A 19,406-nucleotide genomic window follows, 5' to 3' on the forward strand; every position below is an offset into this window, starting at 1 on the left:
CCCTCTCCGCGTAAGGATGAGAACACGTGTGCACTCACACAGGAGAACGAACTAGCTCCAGCGGGCCAGACCTGCAGCGTGGGCACAGGCGAGTTCTCCGGGGTGCACCTGGAGCAGGGACAGATTTCTCTCTCTCGTGTCAATTAGCATATGTGAGTGTAGTCTTCTCCTAATTTAAGTGAGACTCTGCACTAATGATGGTGAACTCACAATGCACCACGTTTATTCCCTCATCACTGCTGCAGTCTTGACCGGGGGTCTCTGGGGAAGAAGGTGGTAACACAGACAGAATCCCGGGGGCCCACGGGATCCCGCCTTTACTGTCACGGGATTCCAGGATGTGATCAGCTGGCGCAGGGCTTGGGGATGTGTCTGAGCACAGGGAGGCAGAAGCCTGAAAACGCGGAGCCAGAACCTCACCCACAAAGCCCCACTCAGTGCCTGGTCTGTGCGTGTCAATGCACTTTAGCAGCAGCACAAGCCACCTTTTAGACGAGGACCAGATGAGAAACCAAGCTGAAGGGTCAGGGCTTTCACAGACCTCGCAGCCCCAGTTCAGAGGAAGCCCCCCACCTGAGTGGCTGTATCGCATACATACTTGCCTGTGAATTAGCTGCTTTACAGCAAATCCCGAGTGACATGAAGCCCATCAGCAGCCTAGGGTCTAGGTCCCCTGAGCCCATGGTCAGGGGTCCAGGCTGCACCCCCTCTGTCACGTTGCCTGGTGCCAAATCACTCTTTCCACCCTCCTACATCCTGCCTTCATCCCTGGACCATCCTACCCCTCCCCAGACTGCCTCATTTAAGATGCTTCATGGTTTAGACCAGTGAGCCCAGTTTCTCTCTCTGCCATGGCTCCTCCCGCTGCTGATTGAGCCCTGGGGAGGAGAGGAAGGTCCCAGATCGCAGACACTGACAGCCCTTCTTATTTGGGAGAAACGACCCCCAAAAAGCCCCGTGAGCCACACCTGCTAACCCCAAGTCCACTCATTGCCACAACATGAGCTGTGAGCATCCTGCTCCATCCAGAGCTGCGGCCTCTCCTACGACTTCCCACACGGGGGCCTCAGGCCCTGGGCCTGGTGCCTGTCCCTCCCTGCCCCTGGCCAGGGAAGCCCCAGTGCTACCGTTCACTGCCTAAGTAAGTTCCTGGGAAGCTTCCCACAGCCTAGCCGTGGTTTCCACTCTGAGCTGCTGCTGTTCACTGCACATTGTCCAGCCTCTGTGACATTAATCACATCGGCCTCTATAAGGCCGCCTTTCTCCTGTTGATACACAGGGCACAGGACAGGATGGGGTGTAATTGGGGGCAGATATTCCTGTCAGGTGACAGGGAATTTACAGGAGGTGTGGACTCGGTGGTCTTCATCTGTTTCTGGGAGTGTCAGTGTTCTCACGTGGGCATCCTGTGAGCTGACGGTGTCCAGGATCCTGTCAAGTCCATGGACCCACCGCACCCTTGGGAGGGGAGACACCTCGTGTGTGGACCTCCCGCTCCAGAGCCTCCCCGCTGCTGCCTGGGAGACGTCTGTGTTACATTAGCTACTTCTCTGTGAGCACGGCCAGGACCCCCAGGCAGGACAGACTCTAAGCATGTGCCCACCCTGCCATGTGTGCACATCCGCCCCATGCGCCCAGCTGCCAGCAAATCCCCAGCGCTGATGGGGCTTGTCCCTGTGTCGTGGGCCCTTGTACCCAGACACCAGGTAGGGATCCCTGGGTGGGGAGTCCCAGGGCCACAGCTCTGAGGCGCTCGGAGAGGCAGCAAGTGTTGAAGTTCAGAGTGGGTGTCATCACAGTGAGGTCCACAGCCCGCCGTCCACTTGGGTCACCATCCGGGGTCAGTTGTCATTCTGGTGTGTGTTTCTGATGGTGAGGTGGTAACGTCTGGAGGTCACAACCCTGGTGATGAGGATCAGCCCTGACCAGCGTGCCCACTCACACAGGCTCAGCGCTCCCAGCATCTGCTTGTTCCCTCCAGCTCATGGGAGGTCAGGTGCTCTGGGAACTGTTTACCCCAGCTCGGGCTGGCTGCCCCAGGAGACATTTGCTGGACGCGCTGGGCCCTCACTGCCTCCTGTTACCAGTGCCTGCGGCTCGTAGCAGAAGGCCGTGCTTGATATTTAGGAGAAGAACCTGTCAGGCATGCAGACAGTGCTGGACCAGCCACTGCATGTCCTGGTCGTGACACACGGATGACAGATTTTTATGATCTTGCTGGAAACGATTCTTTAAAGACTAAGGCATAAATGCATTAATAATTGAATTTGAAATGGCATTTGCTTAAGACTTGCGTTCTGGAGAAGTTAATATGCCACGGGCTCAACTAATACCATCTCCCTACTTCTTCTTTGAACCAAAGAATGATCCTTGGTTCACAGAATCTGAATTTCCTGAGGGTGTCCGTTACTGGGCCACCACCATCGTCATCATCATTGTGCTGTTACTGTGGTTTCAACTTGTGGGATAGTTTTGAACACATACAACATAATAACCTGGAGGGAGATGAAGTCCACTGAGAATGTCTTGAATTTGTGGGTCATTTTTGATGCAAATTCAGTTATCATTGCACGATTCTTGTACCAAGTAAAAACCTGGTGTTGTTTGGTCCCTTCCAGGGCAGCAGGGGCAGAGTGGGTCAGGGTCGAGTGTGGGGCTGGGCGTGAAGCCCTCTGCCCTGTGGCCACCCCTCCCCTGCCCCGTCGTCAGCTCCCAGTGGTGACCTCCCCTCCCTGCAGATGGGCCGCCTGGACGCTTGTCACAGTGACAAGAGCCCCTGGGGCCTGGGACATCCCTAAATGCAGCCGGTGCTGGTGGCCCCACCTACACGGAGCAGCTGAGTGTGTGCAGCGTGCAGAGAGTGGGGTGCAGGAGCTCCTGGTGAGCTGGGGAGGGTGGGCTCCTTCACGGCGGGTCCTTGGCCTCTGGGGTGGGAGTGTTATATCTGCCCTGTGGGGCTTTCCCCTGGGCCTGGATTTGGAGGGAAGTGGAGGGGGAGAGACCCCAGGGCTGGGAGTCCTGTGTGCAGCCGGCTCTGCTGTCCAGGTTGAGGCTCTTCTGGAAAAGGAGGCCCTTTGTGCAGGGTCTGGGGGGATGGCCCCGCAGCCCCACCTGCACTGTGTCTGCAAGTGCCTGGCTTCTGCTAAGGTGCAGCCCGTGGCGGTGTCCCCGGGGATCCTGGGACCTCCCGCAGAGCCTGGTCCCCAGTCATGGGCCTGCTTTGTGAGCACTCGGTACTTGTCCATTTGAGTGTTTTTACTGAAACACAGCTTTATACGTTTGCTTATAATTATTTGTGCTTGAGATATCTAACAGAGTTGTAATCAAAGTTTTCAATATTAATATTAAGTGATAAATATATTGCCGTTATTTCAGCTGAGTAATATGAGTCACGTACAGCTGTGAACGTGTGTCTAGTGTGAGCAGATGCATCTGACACAGTTGCTGCTATTTAAAAACTGTATCATGTAAAACACCTGCAACAGTGGTTTCTTTACAATAAAATCTGCTGAGATGCGAGGTCGGAGCCCTTCGTCCTGCCAGGGTGGCCGGGTTGCAAGCAGGCTAATGTGAGTCTGAGTCTGTGGCTGAGCCGGGACTGACCAACGTCTCTCTCTGTTCTGTTTGCAGAGTCACAGTGCACCCTCTGCGGAGAGCCAGAAGGTGAGTGCCCCTTGTCCCACGAGCCTCAGGTGGGCACCCCCTGTCCTGTGATGGACACCGTGGAGCCCGTCGGAGGCAGGTTACAGATCCATAGCCTGGTCTTTGCAGTGTTTGATGAAAAAGTGAGGAGGAGAATCAGAACCGAGCATGGGACAGGCACTGGGTGGGAGATGCTTGTCTCCAGAGGAGAATTGGCACTGCTCCCAGACCACAGCACTCGGATGTGGATTCAGAAATGTATGAGACATGTTTTTATGGGCTTTAGATAAATTAGCTGGTGTGCAACAGGCCTCACATGAAAGGAGGCCTCTGGGAGCCCTTCCTTCCTAGTTGTCAGGGTCGGAAGCCAAGAGGGTGGGGTCCGAGCAGCGGCCCCCCAGCAGCGTGTGGCGTGTGCCCCCCACGGGGCTTCCATCCACGCATGGGATCACACCACCAAGGAGGTGTCTGCCCATGAGTTGAAAAAAGAGTGAGCAAGGGGGTAACTTGAAAATTTCATCAAGCACTGCACTACCTGGATTTTGTGACTGTTTGGAACTGCTCTTGTGCTATTTGAGGATCATGTGGTGACACACAGAGCTGCAGGTAGCTCAGATGCTGATATCTTAAGCTTCACTGTTATGGAAATGCGAAATCTAGGCCCTGGTCAAACAACATTCAGGGTTTAAGGTCCTGGGGCAGCTGCTCCCAGATGACGGTTGGGAGAGGGTTTCATCTGCGTGGTGTGGGAACCTCGGAGATGCCAGGGGTCATGGGGGGTCAGGCATCCTGGGGGTTGTGGGTGTCCTGGGGTGTCTGGGGGTGACAGATGGAGTTCTCCAGTGTGTCCTATGTCTTTTCCTGTTGTCTCAGCTCTTCCTGTCGTCCCCACATGGGCCGAGCCCATGCCTAGGCCTCCCATCTAATCCCCTTGTCCTCTGCGCCCCCACTTTTTGTGGAAGTGTGTGCCACACACACTGCAGGAGTCTTGAAGCATGAAGCTGTTGTTACATGGTGGTGTCTGCAAACCTGTGCTGAGTTTCACTCTCCATGTTGCCGTGAGCCGCCGTCCGCGTTCCGTGGGCTGACGGTGTGTGCGTGGGGTTGTTGCCAGTGAGTGGAGTCAGCGGAGCCTGGTGTGCAGGGAGGGGTGAAGCGCTGATTCAGGCACGCGTGTCGTCTGGAATCCAGGCTGGGTCGAGGGGTGTCAGTGTTTCCATGGATGCCCGGGGGGCAGGTTGGAGTGGACGAGCCCTGGCTGGCCGGCAGCAGAGCACGGTAGAGCCAAGTCCAGGTCCAGGCAGAGGCCCAGCCCTACACTCAGACCCAGGCCTGCCCGACCCGGATGAGCTGCGTCCACCTGCCCGAGGTCCAGGTCAGGAGCGCTGTCAGCCCAGCAGGGGGACCAGTTGGGGGAGGGGAGACGCAGCTGTCCTTGTTCTGGGGCAGATGGGCTTGTGGATGTTTAATCAGAGTCCAACTGTACTTGGTGTGAGAGTGACCCCAGTCATCCAGCCGGAGGGGCCCTGAGGGTCAGGGTGGTCTCAGGCTGCAGCCAGGTGGCCGTGGGACCAGGGCTGACCCCTCGCAGGACTCCTCCCCTCTCACAGTCATTTCAGGGTTTCAGACACGCAAGTGGGGTTGCTCCACACGAGAGAGCAGGAAAGATTGGATGGCACGGGCTCAGCTGTGCTTTATTTTTTGAAAAGCACGATCATATGAATATTCATACATTTTTAAATCATTTAAGTAATTAGTCTGAGTGAGGGCTGGCTGGGTGCAGTGAGCAGAATCTGAAATCAGCTTTTTTGTTCGTAATTTCTTCAGCAGCTTCTATCAGTTAACTCATAAGCCTGCTGCAGAGCGAGGATCAGAGCCAGCGGCTGGCGGCAGGATGTCAGGCTCAGATCTGGGCCCATGCACTCATCACACCCGGAAGGTTAAGGCATCAATTGATGGAGCTCCCTTTTGTGTCAGGGCTGTGAACAGTGTTTCACCACTAAACCAGTCAAGTGGGAAACACCTATTTGCATTTTAATGATGAGTTCTCTGGGAGAGAGCAGTTCCTGGATCCAGATTGAATAGTTAGCGTTGCCTCAGATGATAGTATCTATCATGCCAGTGAGACTGCGGACCAAGCTGTGGGAGGCTGCGGACCTCAGGACTTTGAGGTTGTGGGCTCCTGAACTGCAGAGGCCTGCTTTCCGGAGATCATGAAAGTTTAATTGTGTGTAAAATGCAGATCACAGTTTGAACATGCCAGTTGCTTACGCTCTCTACATTGCAAGGCTTCTAAAATTTGGATGACTATGTTTTTCTGAGATGAAGATGTTTAATGGAATTTATTGTTATTTATTGGAATCTTCCTTTCTACCCAGAATGGGGACCCATTTCAAAAAAAAGAAAAAGTTTAAAATTTACTAAGAGCAATCTTATTTGTTGACATAATTTTCTATACTAATTTAATAAATTAGACCATCTCAACTTGTGTCATTTTCCTAGTGGTTCCTGTTGTCATTTAGACCTTGGAAGTAACTGGATGTCATACAGCAAGGTTACCTCCTAAGGTTTCCTTGACACTGAAAGACTCTCTGAAGGTTTTGTATGATATAATCCATCACTGTAATACAGGGAGATGATTTAGGGTATATGGTGGTTTTCAGACATCACTGACAGGTGCATGTTACCACTTGCCTATTAACAAGCGCACCAAGAAAATTGTGGACCGTGGTGGGACCATAGCCAACTGTTCATGGACTTGTCTGTCTATTTACACTCTGTGGTTCAACCTGCTCTCCTTCCTAAGAAATTTTCTGAGGTGGGAAGACAGATCCTGATGCCTGGTAGGGTCGAAGAGAACTTATTTGAAATCTGCTCTAATGTAATGACAGTGTCTTACATTTATGTCATTTAACCCAATTAAAACTAGGGAATGAAAAAGGCTCTTATGATACAAATCTGGCATGCAGGAATGTGCTACAAAAATGTTATGATGGATTTTAGAAAAAAAGATTTTTCAGTGATAGAGACCTTAAGATGATCACTTCAAAGCAGTGGACCATTTGAGGTGGCATATACATCAGATCGTTAGAAGTGGACATGGAACAACAGACGGGTTCCAGATAGGAAAAGGAGTACATCAAGGCTGTATATTGTCACCCTGCTTATTTAACTTATATGCAGAGTACATCATGAGAAATGCTGGGCTGGAAGAAGCACAAGCTGGAATCAAGATTGTCGGGAGAAATACCAATAACCTCAGATATGCAGATGACACCACCCTTATGGAAAAAAGTGAAGAGGAACTAAAAAGCCTCTTGATGAAAGTGAAAGAGGAGAGTGAAAAAGTTGGCTTAAAGCTCAACATTCAGAAAACGAAGATCATGGCATCCGGTCCCATCACTTCATGGCAAATAGGTGGGGAAACAGTGGAAACAGTGTCAGACTTTATTTTTCTGGGCTCCGAAATCACTGCAGATGGTGACTGCAGCCATGAAATTAAAAGATGCTTACTGCTTGGAAGAAAAGTTATGACCAACCTAGAGAGCATATTAAAAAGCAGAGACATTACTTTGACAACAAAGGTCTGTCTACTCAAGGCTATGGTTTTTCCAGTGGTTGTGTATGGATGTGAGAGTTAGACTGTGAAGAAAGCTGAGCACCGAAGAATTGATGCTTTTGAACTGTGGTGTTGGAGAAGACTCTTGAGAGTCCCTTGGACTGCAAGGAGATCCAACCAGTCCATTCTAAAGGAGATAGGTCCTGGGTGTTCTTTGGAAGGAATGATGCTAAAGCTGAAACTCCAGTACTTTGGCCACCTCATGCGAAGAGTTGACTCATTAGAAAAGACTCTGATGCTGGGAGGGATTGGGGGCAGGAGGAAAAGGGGACGACAGAGGATGAGATGGCTGGATGGCATCATGGACTCGATGGACACAAGTTTGAGTGAACTCCGGGAGTTGGTGATGGACAGGGAGGCCTGGCATGCTGCGATTCATGGGGTAGCAAAGAGTCGACACAACTGAGCGACTAAACTGAACTGATGCATCAGATCACTGGGAAAACGTTATTTGTAGAAATGCCAATCCAAAAAAAAACAAGATTAAGGTTAAAAATGGGAAATCTCAGAAAGTTTGAAGTGAGAAATTTTCTTTCTAAATCTGAATATTTTTTTACTTTGATCATTTAAAAACAGAAATTGCATACTGCTACTGGAATTTTGAACAAACATATACACTCCAATGTTTTATTATAAATAGAATGAGTCCAAAATACTTCGTCTCCCTTCATAACCCCCGAGTAAAAACAAACAAACAAAAAAGAATTTTCCCTGTATTTGTATTATTATGTTCTTGATTTTTTTAAGTGCAAATATTCAAGATTTTCCCTACTAGTGACTATAAACGATGGAAATTTCCGCACTATTTTTATACCTTAATTGAGAGTGTGTCATCCTGAGATTTTAAGGCCTCTCAACAATTAGGGAAAATAATAAGGTTGCTTTTAGATAACTGGGCATCAGAGGGTTCAGTGAGAAGCATTCTCCACCCCCTCCCAGCCCCCACCCCCGTCTGTAGAAATGGGGGCGTCGGTTCTCAAATAGCAACAACCAGTGCCCCTCTGGTCCTGAGATCATAGCTTTTTAATTGTATGCTTTAGATAAAAATTATTTTCTTCTGATTGCTCTTCTTGGATGGTTAGTGGAAGATAACCACCATTTATTAAGTTCTCCACATGCGCCAGGCACTCTAGAAAAAATTAGTGTTGCTTAGGAACTGAAGAATTCACCTAATTTGTGAGAGAAAACAGAACCCTGCTCCAACCAATCTGTCTTCCAGGACCTTAAAATGGCTTGTGTTATAGTGGAAATCAGAAAACACTGCCTAGGGGAAGACAGAGAATACTGTTCCTCATAAAAGTTTATGATGGGGGCATAGAAGCATGGATGACATCCCATCCCTGCTACAGACATAAAGTCGCTGCACGATTTTATCAGCATTTGCTTTCAGCACGTAGTTGAACTGGATGGAATGAAAGAAAGTGAGGGAATCGCTTAGGTCCCAAGAATTAGCGGGGCATTGTAAACCTGGGGGTGGGCGTGAGTCCCGAGGCAGTGGCCCCTGAGCAGTAAACCCCGAAAGGATGGGAGGCGGTCAGAGAAGAGGCGTGCTGCACCTGCAGGCTGGAGGCGCCGGGGGGAGGGACGATGGGGAGGGATGCTGGGGCTGAGCCCCGGAAATGAACCCCAGAAGCTCAGTGAGCTTCCCCGTTTGTGAGAGAAGGCCTGGAGAACATCCGCCCGAGAAAGCACTGAAGGAAGCTTATCACATTTCCACGGCCATGGGTAGAACATGGTTACCAATGGTACGCACACTGCAGGCACGGATGTGAGATCTGAATTCCCACGAGCTGAGTCAGAGGTCCATGTGGTGAATTAATGTGGACATTGTTCTGGAAGCAGAAGCGTTTAGGATTCTGTCCAAGCCTGACTGCTGTGGCTGATTCCAGTCACAAATTATCTGCAGGATCTTTGACAAAATGGGGCTCCAGGAGCTCCTTCTCCACTTAAAAATAACCCTCATTTTAGATAAACATACAGTGAAATATTGCCTGTCGTATAAAGAAACTTCAGGGTGAGAAACCCTGATAGAAGCATGAGAATCAACAGACCTGCAGAGGTGCTGGGTAGGTTTAAAATTACTAAATAGATTTTCAAAAGGAAAAGAGACCAGAGTTAAGGAAGTATCTGGTATGAAAACAAGGACAGATTATAAAAACAGTGTGTCTAGAAACAAGAAATGTCATTGAAATTCGCTGCCGTGTCCATATGTTGTACGTGGATTTGACAGAGCTGGAAAGAGAAGAGCTGACTAGGAAAGTGATACGAGGCCGTCAACTAGAGCTGCACGCAGACACTGAAGGGGACATGAAACGAGAATGCAGGTGCAGGGGAGGCGCTGTGGAAGCACAAGCACGTGCCTGGAGTTGGGCGCGAGGTGAAGGAGAAGGGGGAGATGAGGCCTTGCTCGAGAAGGAAAGGCTGAGGTTTTCCCAGAACTGAAGCAGCAGGTCTCGCCTCTTGATCCACAGACTTCCAGTGTTGAAGACAATACATAAGGCATGCCCACATCTTATAAAGGGAAGCTACAGAATATGCGGGCTGTACAAGTGATCTTAAATATAGCCAGAGAGAAGACACGGACTACGATGACAAGGAGGCTTCCCATCGTAAAGGCTGATGCCAAATGGACTAATAACCAACCATTTCTGAGAAAATAGAGGGAGTGAGGAAGATGCCACACATGCAGCAGAAGTCTCTCCAGAAGAGGCCAGAGAGGGTGGAGGGGTGGGGAGGCTCAAATAACACAGAATACGTGAGAAGAGAGGGTGGAGGGGAGAGACCAAAGGGCTCAGATAACGCAGAATACACTAGAAAAGCGACTCAGGTGTTTTTACACATCAATAAAATTATTTAACGATAAAAAGTCACAGTTCTTAGAAGCTAAAACAGTAGAACTGACTCAAATATGCAAAAAAGAAAAAGAGGATTACAACGAGAAACTGACAGATCCAGAATCCGATGGGAAACCCTCGCCTCAATTTTTGAGCAGAATCTTGCAGGAGGGAGCTGGTCCCCAGGGAGAGCAGAGGATCCAGGGCATTTCCCAGGCACCCAGCATCCCTCCTGGGAGCCCTGTCTGTTGTTTGCTGAAGGGAGATATTTCTGGCCAAGGTCAAGGTTTAGTCTTCTGCTTGACCTCAGTCCTTCTGTGCTGTGGCTCTGTGGCTTGCCCAAACGGTCTGAGCTTTTATTGGAAATGTTTGTAGGAGTCCAGGACCCTCTTGGCTCCAGAGGAGCAGACATTCCTTGGACCACACTCTCTCAGCAGAGCATCTCTGCCTTCTCTTCTTGGGGCCATGAGTTAACACATGGGCCCTCTGGATTCTGGTCCTACCTCCTAACACAGAACTGCAGGAGTACACAGACAGGCTGCAGAAGGGCTGGTGGGGACTCTGTGTGTGTGTGTGTGTGAGAGAGAGAGAGAGAGATGAGCAGGGAGGGAGATCATGGGACACACGGGACTGGTTGGCATTTGTTATCTCAGCAGAGCTTAGTTTCATGTGTACAGGGAAATGAGACTTGTAATATATTTGTATTCAATGTAGAAAAGTCCAGAAAAGCCTTCAGGGACTAGCTGGTGCTCCGTCTCCCTGACCGGTGCTCCGGGTGCTCTCCATCACCTTTAGACACTCACCCTCTGGACACCTCTGTGCCCTGTTGTGCTTCCTCTCAGACTTCCTCACCTCCTTCCTCCTCTCGGGGTTCCTGCTGCAGCTCAGTGCGTGTCAGACTCGGAGCTGAGCGCTGGTCTGTCGGCGCTTTGAGCACAGGAGCCCTGTCGCTTCATCTCTGCTCCCCACAAGCCCATGTTCCTGACTGTTAGGGTGTCTGGTCTTACTGTCGACCAAGGCAGTTGTTATAAGGTACGCTTCAACTCAGAGGTGAAGCCACAGCCATTACGTGTAATAGAACAGAGTGAAAATGGATATGAATTGCACACACCATCTGGTGTCTGAGACTGTCACAATTATGCATTTATGCAGAATGATATAAAATGCACAAATGAACCCTAATTTGCAAATTTCTTTTTTTTTTAGATTATGCAATATCTGAGTTTTAGGCATTCAGCTGGCACTGAAACAATTTTACCTCATTACTTTTCTCAAGGAATAAATAAATATTCTTTGTTTCTGGTCACTGGACAATTTAAATATCAGATTTCAAGTTTACTATGTGTAGATAAAGTACTGTCTATTTTCTCGCCAGTAAACTTAAGCCTGTTTGTTGCCTTCTGAAGCATGTATGAGAGGTGAAGGTGCACATGGAATATATGTACTTGAATGCTGAGAAGAGTCAAATCAGAGGTGTTCCTAGTAATTCGTAATAAACCACCCTGCAATACTGGGAAGGATGGATAAGGAGAAATTTAACATGAGGCCAGGCTCTGACATTCGTCTTCCCTGTTAGAATGTTGCCGTCAGGAATGCACGAACTTTGTTTTAAAATTTGAATCTTACCATTTCACACCAGTCATAATGGCTGCGATCCAAAAGTCTACAAATAATAAATGCTGGAGAGGGTGTGGAGAAAAGGGAACCCTCTTACACTGTTGGTGGGAATGCAAACTAGTACAGCCACTATGGAGAACAGTGTGGAGATTCCTTAAAAAACTGGAAATAGAACTGTCTTATGATCCAGCAATCCCACTGCTGGGCATACACACTGAGGAAACCAGAAGGGAAAGAGACACGTGTACCCCAATGTTCATCGCAGCACTGTTTATAATAGCCAGGACATGGAAGCAACCTAGATGTCCATCAGCAGATGAATGGATAAGAAAGCTGTGGTACATATACACAATGGAGTATTACTCAGCCATTAAAAAGAATACATTTGAATCAGTTCTAATGAGGTGGATGAAATTGGAGCCTATTATACAGAGTGAAGTAAGCCAGAAGGAAAAACATAAATACAGTATACTAACGCATATATATGGAATTTAGAAAGATGGTAACAATAACCCGGTGTACGAGACAGCAAAAGAGACACTGATGTATAGAACAGTCTTATGGACTTTGTGGGAGAGGGAGAGGGTGGGAAGATTTGGGAGAATGGCATTGAAACATGTAAAATATCATGTAAGAGACAAGTTGCCAGTCCAGGTTCGATGCACGATACTGGATGCTTGGGGCTAGTGCACTGGGACGACCCAGAGGGATGGTAGGGGAGGGAGGAGGGAGGAAGGTTCAGGATGGGGAACACATGTATACCTGTGGCGGATTCATTTTGATATTTGGCAAAACTAATACAATTATGTAAAGTTTAAAAATAAAATAAAATTAGAAAAAAAAAAAAAGAAAAAAAATAAAATAAAATAAAATTTGAATCTTATTCATATCATCTCAGGATCCATGGGTAAAACACCCCCCATTCAGGTTGCCTTTTGGTTGATGTGATGAGATTTCAGTGTCCTCAAGAAAATTCTTTCCGTCTTCTCAAGCTCCAGAGAAGAGAGAAGTGAGTGCTTGTGTTCCCTGAGAATGAGTCCCTGCAGAGGGTGCATTGTCTCCACTCTCCACCTCTTTTCCTGTGATTTTCTGAGCCTGAGTTTTGAACTGTACATTGGCAAACGTCGTGAGAACCCTTTGGGAATGTCATTCTGAGGTGCCGGGTGCCGAGTGCTGAGATATTTTCAAAGACAAGGAAGTGTCTCTGTGCCTTGGACCTTCGGGCAGAGTAGGTTCAGGGCTCAGTGACCGTCCTGGTGCCTCCAGCCTTGGGATCCACCTTCTCCAGTGGGTCCCCAGAGCGGCAGCAGGGCCCTGCCAGCCACGAGACACGCCTCAGGTGGACAGAGGAGAGGGGGAGGGCTGGCAGAGCGTCAGAGTCACGGCTCAGCCTCTGGGGCTCCAGGACAGCGGCCTGCACTCTCACGCGCCGTCTGCCCTCCTCTGGTGACTGGGCTGTGCCTTCATCCTTGCCTTCCTCTTGGATTTTCTCCCTTTTCCTGCCTGCATTTCACAAGCACTGACTGAGCCCCAGGACTCTACACTGGGTGCCGGGAAGGAAAGCTGGAAGGCACTGCAAGCTAAACTGCATCCTCTGAGCTCTGAGAATGTACTGGAAAGACTATCCATCATGGTCCGCAGTGTCTGTCATAAGAGATTCACAGAAGATATGACTTGAAGTCAAGGTCGAACAGTTGACCTTTCTCCAATACTTGTCCAAGTTTGTGTTTACAGTTTGGCTGGGTTTTAGGAGTTACTTGTTTTTAAGTGACTGACAGAGATGAGAAACCCTTCCCGCTGAATCCCTTGTTTTTTATTAATAATATATATTCATAATTTTGCTTTTCCCTCTGATTGTTACATCTCAATACCAGTGTCACGAATAACAAGTTATTGAGTCTTCCCAGCATCTATCAGTGTAGAATGACCTTGGAGGTAAACTTTCCAACATAGAATTTCTGTGTTCTTCCCCAACCAATCTTGTGATCAAATGACCCAGAACTCAGGCTGTGGACTTACAAGTTAGCAAAATGCTTGCAAGTGCTTTTAAAAAGGGAACAATTGCTGTGGTGTCACAGACAGACCAGTGGTCTTGGAACCTAGAAAGCAAACTAGATGTCTGACTCATTACCCTAAAAATGTTGAACTAACAGTGGTCCCCCCTTCATGGGATCCCTGAGGGGTCCTGTGAGAGAACGTGAGTGGAGGTGACTGCTTTCCTGGCTGGCGAGCGTTCTCAGGAAAGGCCTGGCCCTCGGGCATGCTACAGGTGGTAGATTTCTTCCACTTCTCTTTCCCATGTTTCCCTCTTGAAAAGGCCCCTCCCTTCCCACTGTAGACACACTGTCTTCCCTTTAGCTCTGCTCTCTGTTGATCATGAACACTCCCCGCCCCCAACCCGGCTGTGGACCATGGGTGGTTTTGTTTCCTAAACACTGAGTGGCCTCGTCTCACCAACATGGGAAATGACGTGCAGGCAGGGGCTGTGTAGCCTGAGCAGGATCAGGAGTGTCAGAGATGCTCAGCCACGTGTAATGAGGGGAGTAGTCAGGCGCGTTCAGCGTGCTGAAACGTGTTTCTCTGAGACGAGAAATGGAAAGAAAAGTAGGATACGCAGTGGGCAAGGGAGAGCCTTTGCTGGATGTGACTATTGATCATCTGAACTTCATTGACTAATAGGATACAAAATCATTGGCTCTGCCCTTAAAAATAGGTGTTGAAATATATGCCTTTTTTGGCTCTTGCCTTATATCCAAAGTTAATCACTTTCCTAGAGAGAAACAAACACAGTGTCTGCCTCCAGGGATAGGAGAGTGGGGCCAGGAATCAGGGGCTGGTGGTCCAGCTTCTTCCTGTTGATGGAAGCGTGAACTTTCGTGAGAAGCTGACCCTGTGGATCTGCTGTTCGCAGCCAAAGAGTTTCCCAGTTGTGTGTCTACACACACACACACACACACACACACACACACACACACACACACGTCTACAGAGAGAGCTCTTAGCTTCTAACATCTCCTTCTATTTTCTAGATACTCTGCATGGACATCAGATTGGTTTTCATGACGTTACACATCATTGACCTTCAGTTTAGTGAAACCCAGTGTCTTACTGTGAGGTGTGTGGCAACAAAGGCAGATGGGAACAAATTGTTCAGAACTGTGACTAGGGCTGACCCACTTCCTGTTGTTCAAGTTCATAAATCCTCTACCTCTTTATGAAACTGATGGCAGTTCAGGCAGAGTAACTATTGCCAGGCTAATTAATAAGTTAAACTAATGATAAATGTACAAAATAAAAATGTGTGAAAAGAGGGGAAAGAGTATAAATTAGGAATACGAGATTAGAACTAAACTGGTTTTGAAACAAATCCAGCTTTCTCCCCTTAGAACCTGTAGACCTTTAACAAATTCTGTAACTTCACTGAGGCCAAAACTGCAAAATGGGGAGAACAGTATCTACGCTCCAAGGCAGTTTTAAGATTGTAGTGGCCAGCGTAGTGCCTGGCATGTGTAGGGGCTCAGTGACGAGTGTATCTGTTTTATTTACTTTTTTACTCAGTTGTTGATTATTCCGTTGCTGCATTTTTATTCCGTGTCTAGTTGTCAGGTATTGTTCTAGGTATTGGGACAATACAGGATGGGGAGATAGCTGTACATCTAAAGAAACGCTGACAAAGTGGTGGTTGTAATAAGTAGTTATAAATAAACCAATGGCTGTAACAATGATGATGATGAAACAGATATAGTAAAATAATTTTACTACAATTGTAGTAAACAATTTTACTACTCCCAGTTCAGTTCAGTTCAGTCACTCAGTCGTGTCCGACACTTTGCAACCCCATGAACCGCAGCACGCCAGGCCTCCCTGTCCATCACCAACTCCCGGAGTCCACCCAAACCCATGTCCGTTGAGTCAATGATGCCATCCAACCATCTCATCCTTTGTCATCCCCTTCTCCTCCTGCCCTCAATCTTTCTCAGAATCAGGGTCTTTTCCAATGAGTCAGCTCTTTGCATTAGGTAAAATTTGGCTTCTAAGGTAAAGAGGCTGCTCAGGGTAAGGAGAGAATAGAGGAGGAGAGAAAGAATCTTTCTATTTAATATTTTACATCTTAGGACTCCTGTAAAAGGTAGCTATAGAACGGTTTCCCTTCCTTGACAGAAGAGAGAGCCGGTGAGAAGGACCTGTCCCACCCTGTGATGCCTGGTCAGCGCCTGAGTCAGCACCTGTGCAGGGCGGCAGACGCCTGTGGGCTCAGGCAGGGTCCCTTGCTGTCACGCCACCCGCGGATTCCTCAGGGGCCTGCACCAGAGGAGTTCCCGACCTCTGTCCTGACGCTCTCAAAGGCTCGAGAGGAAAGCAGGGAAGAATCAGCACCCAAATGGCTCTTCCATCAGTCCTCCAGACCTCACCATCCTTGGCTTTTGTTCCGGGAGGGGCCCAGGGTGGGAGAGGTGTAGGATGTGGTGGCTTCTTCTGAAAAATGCTCAGTGACCCTGAATAAAACAAATTTCCACTCAGTCTTCCTAGGGGTGATTAGTTGGGGGGTGTCTTTGCAGTACTCCCCAAGTGGGCTCTGCACAGCGGGGTAACCGGCACCACACTGAGGTGGGGCTCAGCTCTGACGCAGATGCCACATGACGACTGAGCAGGCTGATTGGCTTAAATGTAGGATGTTGACCTGGTATCACTCCTTTAATAGGCCCACTTCCTATTGGCTTTGCACAATAGCATTAGAGTGATTTCAGTATGCTCCTTTTTCTCAAATCCTAAAACAGTTACTTAGGTATTATGAAGCAAAAACAAGAAAGTTATGTAATCAGATTTAAGAAGTAATTAGAATATCATCATTTTAGGTAACACGTGAGGTAATTGAATTTGAACGGCTGTCTCTACAATCAGCCCTTGTTTCAGGCCTGGGGTTTAGGCCATGCCTGTGAATTGGTGCATTTAGAGGGTCTGTGATGTATGAGGACATCAGCTAGCGGAGAAATGACATCTGTTGGAAAGAAAGGCACACACTCATGTAAATGCCATAACACTTGTAACTCTCCATTATGGTTGTGCCAGAGAAGCAGCACACAGTTTCAGCTGTGGGAGGAATATTCAAATGTCCAGCAATGGACATGGGGACAGCATCTGAGACCAGTGGTGAGCTGGACCCTGAAAGGGGACAAAGGCCTGGGGACCGTGGTGTTTGGGTTTGAAGGGTCCGTAAGACAGGAAGCATGAGCAGCTTTCCATATCAAGCTGCAGGCTTTTCCTACAGCTCTTCAGGGGGCCCATGAGCCAAAGGTGTGCAAAGGTTCTGCAACCATGTGCGGAACTTTGAGCGTCTGTGTCTGCTTCGGGGCAGAAGGACATAGTCTTCATCAATTTCTCCTAGAGATTTATGACCACAAAATGGTGAAAAGAGCCGTGGGCTTGGGAGCCTGGAATGAAGACCCAAGGTCTGTTAACATTTCAACACTTTGTGCTCCCATCTCCACCTCGGATCTCTGACAAAATCCGCTTGACCCCTGGGAACTAACCTTGGTCCTGCCCGCTCCTGAACCCCTACTCAGGGCCAACGTCTGCAATAAGATGGAGAAACTGTACTGCCAGATGGCTGCTGAGAGCGAGTTTTGTTTGTATGGATGTGGTCGTCAGTTTGTAGACAGGCCTTCACCTGGACCATGAATACTCACCCCGACCCCTGGGGCCGCGTCACTGGCCAGGCAGGAAACACCCACCTGCCGCATACGGGCTCGGGGACATAGGCATCCCCCCAACCCAGTGTCTCCGGAAGACCGAGGATCCAGGAGGCTGCCCAGTGCCACCCTGCCTGTCTGGGGTTGCAGCTCGCGTTGCAGTCGGTGACACTGAGGGAGTCTCTGCTCCACTGGCCCTCCGCTCCTGGTGCAGCGTGCTTGGGAGCACGGGGGCCGGTGGGGCGGGGCAGGGGCCTGGCTGGGGGTCAGGCTTGCAGCCTGCTGATGTGCAGAGACTGCCCGTCTTTCCCAGAAGGCCACCTGGCTCCCGGCAGCCCGGGCAGTTTACTGCATGAAAACATCAGTTTGAATTTGAATTTAATCCAAATTCTCTAGCCAATATGAATTCCTCAACTCAGAAGCTGTTTTTAACGAACTGGAATATATACTGCATGTTAAATTAAGATAACTTGTAGAATTCCCAGTGAGGAAAATGGGATTCTGTTCAAAGAGTGTGGCAAGAATGGCATTGATGTATAATTCCAAATGGGAAACTTTAAATGAATTTTCTGTAGTTTAGTGCCTACAGAGAACTGTTTGACTCTGGGCAACTGGCTATATACTTATTAATATTTCTCCTGATTTTGAAATCAGTTCAAAACCTGAGTCATTCTATAACCATTTTTCATTGACAGTCTTGTCAATCTAAATAACAGCCTTATGATAAAATCATTTAGAATGCTATGATGTCTCAGCCTAACCTCATTGTCTGTTTATCACTTCTTAATTTGTATTTGTCAGATTTTTCTTACATGGAAAATGCATTTTAAAATTATACTGTAATGTATATGACATAAGATTATTTAAAATAGTAGTACTTCTCTCCCCAAATGTCAGTGTGCTGGAATGAACACACACACACACACGTGAATATAACCACAGGTCACTTGCATAGAAACATAAGATGAGTGACTTTGGATTCACTTTCTTAGGTAATTTTTAAAATTTATCTATTTTTTGTTTTCATGGTGGTCCAGCTCAATTAAACCTAAGAATTACATACCTAACATTCAGGCTAGTAAAAGGAGAGAAGAAATCCCCTTGCTCTTAATTTACTGACTTAACTATGCTTCATATTTCTCTAATTTCTTCATTAGGGAGCCTTTATTAAATACTCTTCATGGTCCTTCCCGAAACAGCAGTGCTACCTGTAGCAGGCACGGCTGCATGCTTGCTGCTCTCTGCGTTGGGTTCAGCATTTCACAGCTCTCCACTTTTCTTCTCTGATTATTCCTCACTGACCATCAGAAGTGCAGCGGTGAAGTTGCCAGCCCAGGTCCCTGGGAGCCTCGGACTGAGCTCAGAGCCGCCTGACTACCGCACCGGGGTCTGCCATCTTCCTGAGCAGTGACACAGAGCATCTCTTGTTTTATGTGTATAATGTGATCATAAGATGAAGGATGAGGAAGAAGTCTTAGAAGGTCATGTGGTCCCCGCCCCTGGGTTGCAGCTTGGAAAGGCAGAGCAGCAGCACTGATTCCTGAGCTGTCTAGTTTGTGGCAGAGAATTTGGAATAAAGAAGGAAGACACGATGATAGATTTGTACCCTGCATGCCAAAGGAATATTCCATAAATCACATTCCTGAGTTGCCCTGGACCCCACGCTGAAGCAGGACAGTGGCGGCTTCATCCAGTCACCGCTGTTGAGACCGCCTGCGGCCGAAGTGCCTCCGGACACCTGCATGTCCACACAGCAGCACGAGCCCATGCAGAAGCTTCTCTTACCAGGCTTGAAATACAAAACAGCCATGCAGGGCCTCTGGAACTTTACACCATCAAAACAAAAAGAGAAAAGCACGTGAAATTCCATATAAACAGTTAGAACTAAAGTCAACTATGCTTTTCATAAAAAAATCAATATTACTCTTTTTGAAGCCTTTATTAATTTAAGTTTTCCATATGTAAATTTTTTTTTTCATTTTTATGATCATTTTATTTTGACCT

At 48.2% G+C, this 19,406-nt stretch overlaps 1 protein-coding gene across 2 annotated transcripts in view; it reads left to right on the top strand.

Annotated features, from left to right (window-relative positions):
• Positions 1 to 3,633: 3,633 nt before the first annotated feature.
• The window catches only part of DLGAP2 (DLG associated protein 2), a 275,780-nt gene continuing 260,007 nt past the window's right edge, over positions 3,634 to 19,406 (top strand). For both annotated transcript variants that reach the window (XM_027529990.1, XM_027529991.1), the window contains exon 1: positions 3,634 to 3,663. The gene's annotated coding sequence lies outside the window, so the exon portion shown is untranslated. The remainder of the gene's footprint in view (positions 3,664 to 19,406) is intronic.

Source organism: Bos indicus x Bos taurus, chromosome 27 (assembly GCF_003369695.1).
Source record: "Bos indicus x Bos taurus breed Angus x Brahman F1 hybrid chromosome 27, Bos_hybrid_MaternalHap_v2.0, whole genome shotgun sequence".
NCBI classification, from domain to species: Eukaryota; Metazoa; Chordata; class Mammalia; order Artiodactyla; family Bovidae; genus Bos; species Bos indicus x Bos taurus.